Here is a 13,770-nt window from a genome sequence, read left to right as displayed (position 1 = left end):
ATTATTTTAGAGCTGTTATGGTGCAAATCCATAGGAGCATTGGAAAGGGAGGATTGGGTCAAAAGCGGCATGATTATCTGCCGTGTTAACAAGACTTCAGACAGATCATCTTTTATGAGGTTTACTTTATCTGATTATCTACAATTTTCAGTATTTCGAAATCTGATGCTCTTCAGTTTTTCTTTTTTCTTGTTTTGCGACACAAGATTGGATTCTAAAGGTATTTTTGAATTGCCTCTCATGAATCAACAATAACGTGATTTGACAATCAAAATTCTTTAATATCATTCCAGTCACAAATGATGACTGCCCCATTCTGGTACCAGTGCTGTGCAACACTTCAGCCAGCTGCAATCAACCATTACAATCTGAAGCGCAAAACAAATTTCTTTTAGTGATGAATAATGTCACAATCAGTCATTCAAGTAAAGTACTTATTTAAGAGAAACTTCCATAACACATGCGTATGTCTTCACATACTAAGCACAATGTCACCTTGGAAGATTACTAGTCAATACATTGTAATGGTATAACATAGTTTGCTGGAGGTGCAAGTGATAATACATCTGGTGTGCAGTCAAAAAAAGGATGCGTAGTCATGCTACAGACTCATGCTTGGAAACTTGCAGGATTTGACAGGTAACATTTTGTGTGTAAGTGTCTCACCTCGTGAGTGTGTCTGTGACTGCTGGCGCCCAAGTTTGATGTCCCTCTCAATTATTTAGGCAGTCATTCATGTTGCATAAACACAAGGTTGTTGCATTGTTTTGACTTATTCTTACTCTCTGCATCCGTCACATGGTATCGCAACTCAGTGGAGGTCGATCACTTTTGGCCAAGATCACAATTAAACATTTACATGTTTGTGTTTCACAACAAACCATGTTTAGATGCCGTGCTCCATGTGTAACATGTGCTCCGTCATCTTCTTTCAGTATAAACAAAACAAACATTGTTGCGCTATCAATTTTGAACATTACCATGGTTATGCATGTTTAATTCCCTCTGCGTGAGCCAGACCTGTAGGACAGAATGTGTGATGACGCGTAGCTGTGGTTTTATGCCTAAAGCTCAGCTGCAGAACAAATAGGCATGCATGCACTGGTGTGTTATGAATCTCACTCTGAATGATGGGAAAAGTTGTTTGTGTATAATTAGAACAAGGTGACACATTTTTATGAAAATGTTGCTATGACTTAAAATTACGCAATAGGTCAGTGGAATGATGAATAAATGAAGCATGTTACCTGTTTGCTTTTAAAGTGACGGTGTGTATTTTCCCTGGCGATAGGGGGCACCTACATGGAGGGGGCCATCGGCTTGAACACTGCTTCTGACAACTTAACTCATTCACTACCAGCTGTTTCCTGATCGAAAAAGCCCTTCGCTGCCAGCGTTTCTCACCGTTTTTACAGTTTTTTTTAAAAGTCACAGAACGTTGCGCGCTAGGATGATGTCGACGCCAAAACAACCAAAACAACCAAAACAAAGAGGAGACTCACCTATTACATCAGGAAGAATCTGCACGTTTCGAGCTTTATCTGTTCTTTCATAACCCGTTGTTGAATTGTGATCGGCAGACGCATTTCTGGTTTGCGCCTCACTTTTTTTACAGCAGCGGCCAAAAACGATCTCCTAACACATGGATTTTCTGCTTCCTGATAACATGACGTGTGACGTGTGTGGATGAAGATCGTCTTTAGAGCTGAGATGTTTGTTCTCATGGTGCGGGGGCTCGTTCCGACGCCCACACTGTAAAAAAAATGCAAATGACGACTTTAGTCATCAATGGTAGTGAATGAGTTAAACATTCTCCCTCTCCTGATAGTAACATTTTACTTTCTTTGACATTGAATGTGCTACTACTAGTTTACCTGTTTAATTATAGATTCACTAGATAGATACAATAAAGTTTATCTCTCACCAAATAGAATATTTACTAAGAAATCCCTATGTAACCATGGAAACACTACTTAGTATTAATGTTGTGTGTGTGGGTGGGCTGATGTTGGTGTATGCGTGTGTCTGCTCTGTCTTCTCGATCCCCAGTGAGTTGTGGTGGATGGCTGCTTATACTGAGCCAGGATCCTCTGGAGGTTTCTTCCTGTTAAAAGGGAGTTTTCCTCTCCACTGTCGCTAATTGCTTGCTTAGTATGAGGATTAAAGTAAAGTCACTGACACCAGTCAGTGACTTGATACAATCTGCTGGATTCCTTATGTAGGAAACTTTTTACTGATTGGCTTAATGAACTGTGAATTGGAATGTTTATTATGTGAAGTGCCTTGAGACGGCTCTTGTCGTGATTTGGCGCTATATAAATAAACTTGAATTGAATTAAATTGAATTAGAGTCAAAACTCCCTGGGAATGCAACCTCCAGCAAATTGACAAGCATCAGACTCCCTTTCATCACTGGCAATGACTGAAGAGGGCAATGTGTAAAACAACAACTTTTATGAATGGTGAAAATTTTGTAACCGTTTGTTACAAATCAGTAAATGCATTTTGTCCTCACAGGCTCACGTAGAAGGAAACATGGCGTATAAAATGGCATCGCCCTGACTTAAACTCACTTCCATGTAGTTTAGACCCGATTTTTATGGTTATGTTACAAAGCCGCCAATTTTAATCAACAACTGGGCATCATTTAATTAATTTTCAACAACATTTCAATGGATATTTCCAGAGATTAATGGTAAAACTACACATTATCTCTTCAACTCTATGATACTGCCAAAGGTAAATACAAAGTGTTTGATATACATTTAATTTTCTTTTGTAATTTGTATAATACTTCCTAACCTAAGAGGCATGCATGCAAACCAAAACATTCTTTAAAAAACATCATCTGGGAGAAGATGCAAAATTCTTGCAAAAAGCTGCAGCTAATTAGAAATCTGCACCTTTGTTGATCCACCATGCAGCCTTAGAAAATTACAGCTTTTAAAAGTTACCCTGGATGACCCATGTTTTCCCAAAATTTCTTCAATCATCTTTATTTAAACCTATCAGGTACTTATTTAAAAAGTTACTATTCACAAAAATAGAGCCATTTTTTCAGCTTTACATGTGCTTGTCTTTTGTTGGAGAGTCAACAGGAAAATGGCAGAAAGTTAATATGGGGAGAGAAAAGAAAATGATTTGAAATGCTGATATTAAGCACTGTGAGTTATGTGGTGATGTGGAATGTCCTCTAACTGTGTTAGATATATCCCAGTAGATTTTCAGGCAGATTGAAAGTGAAGCCTTTCTGTGGGTGGAACACAAAAACATACCACGAAAATCAGAAATTGATTACATCCGGGGTGAGTCTGAGTAAAGAAAGGCACATGCAACCATCATGAAGCCTGTGCACAAGATGCATTTTGCAAATGCAGAGGCAGTCCTTTGTGAACTTGCAATTTCAATCACAAATCATTAACATTTGCTGACAGCTCCAGGGTTCATGAGTGTCAAGTTAAACCCATCCATCCAGGGCTTTTAGGAGCCTGGCATTAGGCAGGCCGGAAAAGCATCTTTGAGACAACATATCCAGTCCCACTCGTTCACTGCCAGCTATTTCCCTCCAGTGGAAGATTGAGGGGCCTGAGACGAGTGAACAGATATAAAAACTAATTTGTTCCTGTACCCAATTGGATTTTTAATGCTGAGAAGTAATACTCGTGGGTGCTGGCTCTTTACTCCTCAAATGCGCAGGCTTTTACAGACATGCAGATTCTGTGTGCAAGGCTGCAGCTGTAGTTCAGATGCTACGCTGTCTGTTTTAATTTTCCTGTGATGTGAGCTTTTTCTTAGAAGAGTCTGAAGTGTCACCAGAAAGCTGCAGAACGCTGGGTTATTATAGAAACATGCACATCACCCAGGAAACTGGACCTCTGTTGCTGTGCTTGAGGGTTGTGAAAGTAACAGCCGCGCTGCATCTTTATCAGAATTTCAGTTTCTTCTTTGAAATAGAATAGTGGGCAATTTGCTAACACTTCATGTTTCTCAACCAAGAAACCAGCAGCTCAGGTTTAAAACACAGCACACGTCAATTATAGGATGTATCAAGCCGTCACCTGGCAACCTCACATATTAGACTGCTTGGCTGCTCTAAAGGGGGCCTGAATCATCTGTGCCATAGATGATCGTGTTAAAATCTGGCGACAAGAGACATTAGTGTTCAGCTAATTTAAAGAAGAGCAAAACATGTTTTTGTTTGGTTTACAGGGGCTACACGTGGGCAAGCAAGTAAATGAAATACGGCAGTCTTCTTGAAATGTTAAATTCTGACTTGTATCGACTGGCCGTCTGTGATTAAGACAGTTGGCTACAAATTGATTTTTTTATGATCTAAACTCAAATTCAGTGTGAACTTTATTTTAATCAAATGATTAAAATAAATTGTAATGATGTCTTTAAAAAAAGGAGGATTGTGAGTTTTATTATCTATTTGGATGATGTGTTTTATTTAGAGCTACTTTGTAAACTAGATAAACATAACTCCTAACATCTTAAAACATCTAAATCTCCTTCATTTCTGACTGAGCTGCCGGGAAGTGATTATAAGAGCAACAAGGTACATTATTTTAAATGCAACCCTTTTAAAAAGGTTTACACGCTGGGACTTTGAGAAAAAAAAATGTATTTGTATTTTTGTTTGCCTTTATAAATAGTGACAGCTAATTAATTCAGTTAGTATGTTCAAGTAAATCATCTAAAAATAGATTTAGCTGTTTATAAATGATTGGTTACTTCATCTTTTTTATGATGCTGTGTAATACTGACTTAAACGTTGAATATGGAACTATTTAATAAAACGCTATATTTAAAAAAATAACCTCCACATGGCTTTTCGAGGTGTGCAGAATGAAGGTACAGTTTTTCCTTTAAAAGCTACATTTTAATTAACAAATATTGAAATATTTTATTTGACGGGCACCACACTGGGTTGATGTTTACAACTACCAGCCAATAGAGAGCACCATTTCGAGTAGCCAAACATTCTGCTTGGCACAGCGAGACTGGCCCTGTTGATCGGCAAGTCATGCATCTGCTTCCGAGCCCAGAAGATGTTCTAACGGTAAATACTGTTGTAAAATGAACGTATTAGTAGAAATGAGTCCTTACCTTGTACGATTTGTCACTGGACATGGTGCTGGCTGGCTCGTCACTTCATAACGAAACCTTGAACTACAACCTCCACACACTAGATGTCAGATTGGAGTTTGTGTTCCCTATTCAGCCTTTATTGGTCTACTCTGGACAGAAAACCACATTATCAAAAGCAAAAGCAACTTTCTAAACTAAAACCTGAGTTTTTGTTCACTTGGGAATTCACCAAGTCTGTTCTTGATGCAGTCGGCCACCAGGTGAGGTTGTTTGTCCAATCAGATGAAGATTGGTCCATATTTATGGCGTTATTTTTTCTGCTTAATACCTCTGATGTTAAATGACAGTTTGCCTAACAAGCTGTATTGTAGAGACTGTGCTCTTATTTACACCTAAAAAGCTTAATCTTCTAGTAGTCAAAGTGCCAAGGATTCATTTCATTAAAGAGGGGTGGGACAGAATAAAATAAAATAAGCTAATTTGGTTTATCTAAGTGACAAATTCTGCTTCTCTGATCTACTTGTTTTAGTGGTACTAATAAAGTAGCTCTTTCTGAGATGTCCTTGTGAATTTCCACAAGTTGTTATATTCTTAACGGCTTTAAATACAACCAGACAAATTTCATCTTGTGCTTTCAGTCCCGTTCCTGCAACCAGCAGTTCAGTTTCCATCGCAGAGCGTTTTAGATTCCTCATTGCTTCTGCTGCTGCAGCGGCAGAGTTAATGAAGTAGCTAAATGCCAGTTTATGTTATCAGGGACCATTTCTTCATGTTGTTCTTCCAGTCCTCAATAGCTGACGGGACAGGTATGATTAAACAATCTACTTTGAAGAGTGAAAAGTAGCTTTTAGTCCACAGCAGCCCTGAGAAAGTGTGTCACCACAAAACAAAGGGTTTCACAGTCATTTACCAGGCGTCAGGCCGTTTCTCACACAAATACTTTTAGGTCCAAAGGGAAAAAAAATGATGTTTGACAAATTTAATATGTGCTTAAGTGCAATACTTAAACCAATAAACAGGTCCAATCAGATTTCACCTTTCGGCTCAATATTTTACATGATTCTTCATAACAGAGTCGAGGCTGAGCTTATTATTCAGATCAGACTACAAAACTTCCAAAAGTTCATCTGTGTGATGTGGCATTTGCTCAGACAAGTTATTACAATTTTAATGCAGCAAATGACATTTGTGCTCACTCCAAAGGAAAAAAAAAGGAAAACTTTGGTATGACTTATTGATTAGATTACTCGGAGCGTGTCACATGCACCTCAGTGCTCAGAGAGGAAGTGGCAGCATTTACAACTTGCCAGTCAGTGATCTGGCAGAGAGACAGATATGGAGAGGAAGAGTGCGTGTGAAGAGTGAAGGCAGAGGGTTGAATTAAGCTTCCGGGCCCCAGAGGGACAAGCTCTCAGACATTTTAATCATTAACTGCAGCTCTATCAAAGGACGGCTGATAGGCTGGAGACAGAGGGATTGTTCTGCACACTCTGCAGCACCCCTAAGGAGTGACTCAACACTCCGGGGACAGGGTGAGACTCAGGAGAGGGGGAGGCAAAAGTGGATAGAAGATGGTGAAAAAGGAAGCATCAGATATGGAAGCAGAGGGATGGACGGAGGAACGCAAATGCATTTAGTTTTCTTTACGTTCTGTCTGGGTTGGTAACTTCACAACTGAAAATAATGAGTTCATGTGCAAAATCCATGTTTCATGTGATTTGCTGTGACTAAAATGTGAAAAATCATATTTTGATTGTGTGTTGGAGAGGAGAAGGATGGTGTGGGCTGACGGTGGTGAGGTTCTAGGTTTCAAACCAAAGGAGAAGCAGAAAATGAGAATTTATGTGTCCAAGTTTAGAAACACTTTCACATGTTTATCAAACCACATTCACGTCCGACTTGAACCACCCTCTGATTTTGGTGCCAGTTCTAATTTTTAACTTGGAAGTGTTCCTCTCCAAAGTGTTTTTTTTATATGCAAAATATTCCTTTTTGGGGGGAATTAAAAAGCCTCCTGGGACACTCGCAAGTTGTTTTTTTAAGAACAGTTGTGAAGATTTAAATAAGTTCCCACTTCTTTGAGAATCTTTTATAAAATAGCTGCAATAATAACATTTATCAAGTTTTAATATATAATGAATGAACAGCGAAGAGAAGTTTCACTTTTGTTTTATTTATATATATATATATATATATATATATATATATATATATATATATATATACACACACACACACACACACACACACACATATATATATATATATATATATATATATATATACATACATATATACACACAAACACATGTAATCATTAGTCAAAGATAACACAAGTAAACACAAAATGCAGTTTTGAATTGATGGTTTTTATTATTTAAGGAGAGAATAAAATCCAAACCTGCATTGCCCTGTGTGAAAAAGTAATTGCCCCCCTTGTTTAAAAATAACCCAACTGTGGTGTTTCACACCTGAGTTCAATTTCTGTAGCCACCCCCAAGCCTGATTACTGCCACACCTGTTTCAATCAAGAAATCACTTAAATATGAGCTGCCTGACACAGAGAAGTAGACTAAAAGCACCTCAAAAGCTAGACATCATGCCAAGATCCAAAGAAATTCAACAACAAATAAGAATAAAAGTAATTTAGATCCATCAGTCTGGTAAAGGTTATAAAGCCATTTCTAAAGCTTTGGGACTCCAGCGAGCCACACTGAGAGCCATTATCCACAAATGGCAACAACATGGAACAGTGGTGAACCTTCCCAGGAGTGGGCAGCCTGACCAAAATTACCCCAAGAGTGCAGAGACAACTCATCCGAGAGGTCACAAAAGACCCCTGGACAACTTGTAAAGAACTACAGGCCTCACTTGCCTCAGTTAAGGTCAGTGTTCACGACTCCACCATAAGAAAGAGACTGGGCAAAGATGGCCTGCATGGCAGATTTCCAAAGTGCAAACCACTGTTAAGCAAAAAGAACATTAGGGCTCGTCTCAATTTTGCTAAGAAACATCTCAATTTGCATATTGTGATAAAAGTTCATTATTGTCTGTGATGTACTGATAAACATTAGACTTTCATATATATTAGATTAATTACACACAACTGAAGTAGTTCAAGCCTTTTATTGTTTCTAATATTGATGATTCTGGCGTACAGCTCATGAAAACCCAACATTCCTATCTCAAAAATTACCATATTTCATCCGACCAATAAAAAAAAAGTGTTTTTAATACAAAAAAGTCAACCTTTAAATAATTATGTTCAGTTATGCACTCAATACTTGGTCGGGAATCCTTTTGCAGAAATGACTGCTTCAATGCGGCGTGGCATGGAGGCAATCAGCCTGTGGCACTGCTGAGGTGTTATGGAGGCCCAGGATGCTTCGATAGTGGCCTTAACCCCAAAATTCCACTACCTCCACTCCGCTGCTCTCCACTCCGGCACGAACTCCGCAGCAAAATCGGTCCCGTTGTAGTCAATCAGAGCTGTTCCACTACTGCGGCCGTGCGGCGCAGTGCGCCGCCCGCCGTTCCGCCATCCGGCAAAAATAGGATAGATTCTATTTTTGCTGGACGCCGGAGCACCTCCGCAGTCAATGGACACAAATCACAACCACCCAACAGGAAAGGGAGCAAGCACAACGTCCGTTATTTCACAATAAATCGATAAACAAAAAGCATTTTTTGTTTCATATGCACAGGTTTAACAACTTTTAAACTATCAATGGCGGGTGAATTTTAAATGCACAAAAATAAGCCATAAATACAGTTTCCACTATCAAAGTAGTCACACTTTGTTGATCCAAACACTGCTGATCTCTCAACACAAATGATGGGCAGATTAAACAGTTCATTTCGATGCTTCTCCCACACAACGGGTGTTTGGATCTAACTTCCGCGTTTATTGCTCGGACTGTATCGCAAGATCTCGAAAATCCCGCACATGCCTATTTGCACACCTCAGGTCTCCGCACCGGAGCGGAGCCGTTGTAGAGCGGGTACCAGTAAAAATTGAGTTCGGAAGCGAGCGGCTGCGGAAGGCGGGGGCGGACCGGAGCGGAGGTAGTGGAATTTTGGGGTAAGCTCATCCAGAGTGTTGGGTCTTGCGTCCCTCAACTTTCTCTTCACAATATCTAAATGGGGTTCAGGTCAGGAGAGTTGGCAGGCCAACTGAGCACAGTAATACCATGGTCAGTAAACCATTTACCAGTGGTTTTGGTACTGTGAGCAGGTGCCAGGTTGTGCTGAAAAATGAAATCTTCATCTCCATAAAGCTTTTCAGCAGATGGAAGCATTAAGTGCTCCAAAATCTCCTGATAGCTAGCTGCATTGACCCTGCCCTTGATAAAACACAGTGGACCAACACCAGCAGCTGACATGGCACCCCAGACTATCACTGACTGTGGGTACTTGACACTGGACTTCAGGCATTTTGGCATTTCCCTCTGCCCAGTCTTCCTCCAGACTCTGGCACCTTGATTTCTGAATGACATGCAAAATTTGCTTTCATCCGAAAAAAGTACTTTGGACCACTGAGCAACAGTCCAGTGCTGCTTCTCTGTAGCCCGGGTCAGGTGCTTCTCACGCTGTTTCTGGTTCAAAAGTGGCTTGACCTGGGGAATGCGGCACCTGCAGCCATTTCCTGCACACACCTTTACATGGTGGCTCTGGACGTTTCTACTCCAGACTCAGTCCACTGTTTCCGCGGGTCCCCCAAGGTCTGTAATCGGTCCTTCTCCACAATCCTCCTCAGGGTTTGGTCACCTCTTCTCGTTGTGAAGCGTTTTCTGCCACACTTTTTCCTTCCCACAGACTTCCCACTGAGGTGCTTTCATACAGCACTCTGGGAACAGCCTGTTCATTCAGAAATTTCTTTCTGTGTCATACCCTCTTGCTTGAGGGTGTCAATGATGGCCTTCTGGAAAGTAGTCAGGTCGGCAGTCTCACCCATGATTGCATAATGAACCATGCTGGGAGTTTTTAAAAGCCTCAGGAATCCTTTGCAGGTGTTTAGAGTTAATTAGTTTATTCAGATGATTGGGTTAATAGCTCGTTTAGTGAACCTTTTCATGACATGCTAATTTTTAGAGATAGGAATTTTGGGTTTTCATGAGCTGTATGCCAAAATCATCAATATTAGAAACAATAAAAGGCTTGAACTACTTCAGTTGTGTGTAATGAATCTAATATATATGAAAGTCTAATGTTTATCAGTACATTACAGACAATAATGAACTTTATCACAATATGCTAATTTTTTGAGAAGGACCTATGTGTGTGTGTATATATATATATATATATGTATATATATATATATATATATATATATATATATATATATATATATATATATATATATATATATATATATATTCTCAATGCCATCATTTAACAATGCCAAATAGCTTATGACCACTAATGCTATTTCTATACTTTATCATATTTTAAATTCATCCCAATAACACATGCAAAGTGTGATGATTTGACTTCAAAAGTTAATAATTTTAGAAAAAAAATCCAAATTATGTCAAAAATGTTAAGTTTTTACATGTCTTTGTTTTTGTGGCTTCGATTTTTTTAAAATTCAACCAAAGCAACTCAGTGCAATGAGAAGTGAGGAAAACTGAACTTGCTCTCGTCCGTTTGGTCCTACTTGTGAAAATAAACAACTCAATAAATAGAAAACAAATGTAAAACTGTGGAAAAATAGCAGAGACTTAAGACCAGGGATTATAATCAAAATACAATAAAAAGTGTGTTGCTGGAAATGAGTGAGGACCAAGTAGATTCCTCACCTCATGTGGATGCCACTTTTATGCTACAGCATTCTCAGTTTTGACCTTTCACTTGTAGGTTTCTGTCTTCCAAAGTCATTTTTTTTTCTATCTGAAAGGAAACATAACAGAATAAAAGAAGATTTTAAATGGAACTCAAGTAGACCACAAACATCTAATCATTATGTGCTTTACTAAATACACTAATGTGAATCCTAAATGTTGAAAAATCATTTTGTCCAGCAGGAAGAGTGAGTTAAAGCAGCCCTCCTGACTCTGTTGCAACAGCATAAAGGGTAAAAACAAAATGCCACATTGCTTGTTTGGTTCCACCTCTGTGAAAGTTAAGTGGATGTTTCCCAGTTGACCCGAGAGGACTGGACTGTTAATAACAGAGCAGCTGGGCAGAAGTGGGTTCTGATTCTAAGCTTTTAAACCCAAAAGTAAAACCGTGAAGCCAAATTGTGCGACAGGCACCTGACGTGAAGATGTGAATGAAGAGGATTATCACTGATGCTGTGTGCCACTCGTGACCTTTGCTTTCCACATCCCTTCCTGTTTTATCGCCTTTTACCTACATGTATGAACTCCTGACAGAAGAGGAAGTAATGTAACCTTGGAGTATAATAATTCAGTTCACGCTGGAGTCAGAGCCACATGGAGGTTTGCAGAGGGAGTCATGCAGGTTTTTTTACTCTCCAAGGATTTAAAGTCTGCTGCGTGCGAGTGGAAGCATGTGCAAAGCACTGTAATGCTTGGAGCGTTTATTTTTTTCTTTAATGCTTTCTATTTAAACTCTGCCTCTCTGTGGGTTGTGTGTGTCTCCCAGAATCTGTGTAAGAGATTGAAACCATCCTCAGAAGACTATAGTGGCACAGCTCATCTGAAGGTGTGCTGCATGCTATTGCATATGCATAAGAAGGCATTAATTGTGCAAGGCTGCATCCTGCTGTTCCACTGCTGTGGGCCTGTATACATGCATGTTCATTTACAGCAGGGCATTTTTCCTCACGGTTGAGTTGTGATGCACATGTGGGTTCCTTTTGTAAATTTCTGACTTTAATTGAGGTAAATCCACCATCATGCCTTGTTAGAAAAATTCCAGCTTCGCTAGTGTAGCTATGATCTGTCATCTGTCTTACCTTCCTATTATTACATCTGCAATGTTCAAAAATATGCCAAAAATGCGGTCTCCTGAGAGTAGCTGCACATTCTAAAGGATGCTTTACAGAATCTCTGTGGAGTAGCATTTGAATGTGAAGTGGTTGTGATTGTGATTGCATTTTAAATACTCTTCATCTGAATTTTGCAATCCATTTGAGATGAATCTAATCAGCATGTGAGTTTAAATGCTAAACCTGGAGTGTCGCTCTTCTCTCCCTAGAACCAAAAAGTACATTAATTTGTGCAAACCCTTAAAAAGCACTAAACCTGCTTAGACTTTTGAAATAAAGCCACACAAAAAAAAAGACATTTCTGAAATAAAACAGTAAACACTGACACAAAGTTCAGGTTCCCTTATTTTCTGTCACATCCTATCATAAAGATACTTGCTTGAGCACGCGGCGTAAAATCACCATCACCTTTCAGTTGTCAAGGTGTGTGTTCTACGCGTCAGCTTCTCAGCGTTTCTTCCATGTTCTGCAGGAAGATTCTTATTAGAACCTGTCTAACATTATTGCTGCAAAGAGTCGTTGGATCAAAAACATGACTGGCAGCAGACTCCCTGTGCTAGAGTACATTTACAGTAACAGACGCTGAATTAAGCCTCCTTTCCACTGGATGTGAAAGCAGCATGTGACGTAATAACGGCGCTTGACCTGCGCTTCACACTGGAAGCATCAGTGGAGCAGAACGTCACTGCTTCAAATAGACTCCATTATAGTCTGTAGGGGTGTTTCAAACCAGCCCAGGAGTGGATTGCCGTGCTGTTAAGGGTAAAGTTAAAGTCCCATTAGTCATCACACACTGGTGAAATTCATCTCTGCATTTGACCCATCCCTGGGGAGTAATTGGGGAAGTAATTGGTTAATTTCATTAAACTTTGTTTGTTATAAACATGCTCCAAAAACAAACAGATCTCACTGATCAACATTGTTTTTATGGTCAGGAACCTCACAATGTCGACTTGAATTTCTTGTTGTAACATTGCAATAGGAGTCATTACAGGCAGACAGCCCTAGAGAAAACTCCTGACAGCCATCTTCAGCATACCTAGAGCAAAGGAAAAAAATATAATACACAAATAAGAAAAAATAAATGAATGCATGTTATGACAGTGATACCCTTAAGTTGTGCATTTATATAAGCTGAGAAAAGCATTTATTTTCCATACATTCATGCCTTTCTCTGGCCAAGCGTTAGGGTTTCTGGGCAACCATTTTTAGTTGGAATGTGTTTTAATTTAATTATAAATGTCATTGAAAATATTTGTGAAAAAACTGACAAAAAATAAAACCTTAAGAGATAAATGTCTGAAATTATTGGGTTCATACAGGCATGGACATGGTTTTGAATTTAGGTGTGTGTGTGTGTGTGTGTGTGTGTGTGTGTGTGTGTGTGTGTGTGTGTGTGTGTGTGTGTGTGTGTGTAGGGGGGTCTTTACAGTAAGTATACAACAAATATGTATAAAACTACAGCATAAAGGCTCTTTTTGTGCAATGTCAAGAATGCAGAACTGTCGAGTACACTGGTGGCGGTAACAAAAAAAACAAAAATTAAAAATAAATAAATAAACTCCAGAGTACAGCTACACAGCATTTTTCATACAGCTCATGGTCTCTATCTCAGATCTGATATCTTTGTAGTCCTCATAGGCATGAATCAATAATTATTCCTCCGTTTGGATGAAGAACGAAGCTCTGTCCTTTCCTTCCATTCTCATTTATCTAGCATCGATTAA

At 39.2% G+C, this 13,770-nt stretch overlaps 1 protein-coding gene across 2 annotated transcripts in view; it reads left to right on the top strand.

Annotated features, from left to right (window-relative positions):
- LOC107381856 (CUB and sushi domain-containing protein 1) overlaps positions 1-13,770 on the top strand; it is a 668,617-nt gene that overhangs the window by 39,211 nt on the left and 615,636 nt on the right. The gene's annotated exons all lie outside the window — the stretch shown is intronic.

Source organism: Nothobranchius furzeri, chromosome 9, assembly GCF_043380555.1.
Source record: "Nothobranchius furzeri strain GRZ-AD chromosome 9, NfurGRZ-RIMD1, whole genome shotgun sequence".
In the NCBI taxonomy this organism is placed as follows: Eukaryota; Metazoa; Chordata; class Actinopteri; order Cyprinodontiformes; family Nothobranchiidae; genus Nothobranchius; species Nothobranchius furzeri.
The sequence above is the reverse complement of the archived record's forward strand: the minus strand, read 5'-3'. Positions and strand labels throughout refer to the sequence as shown.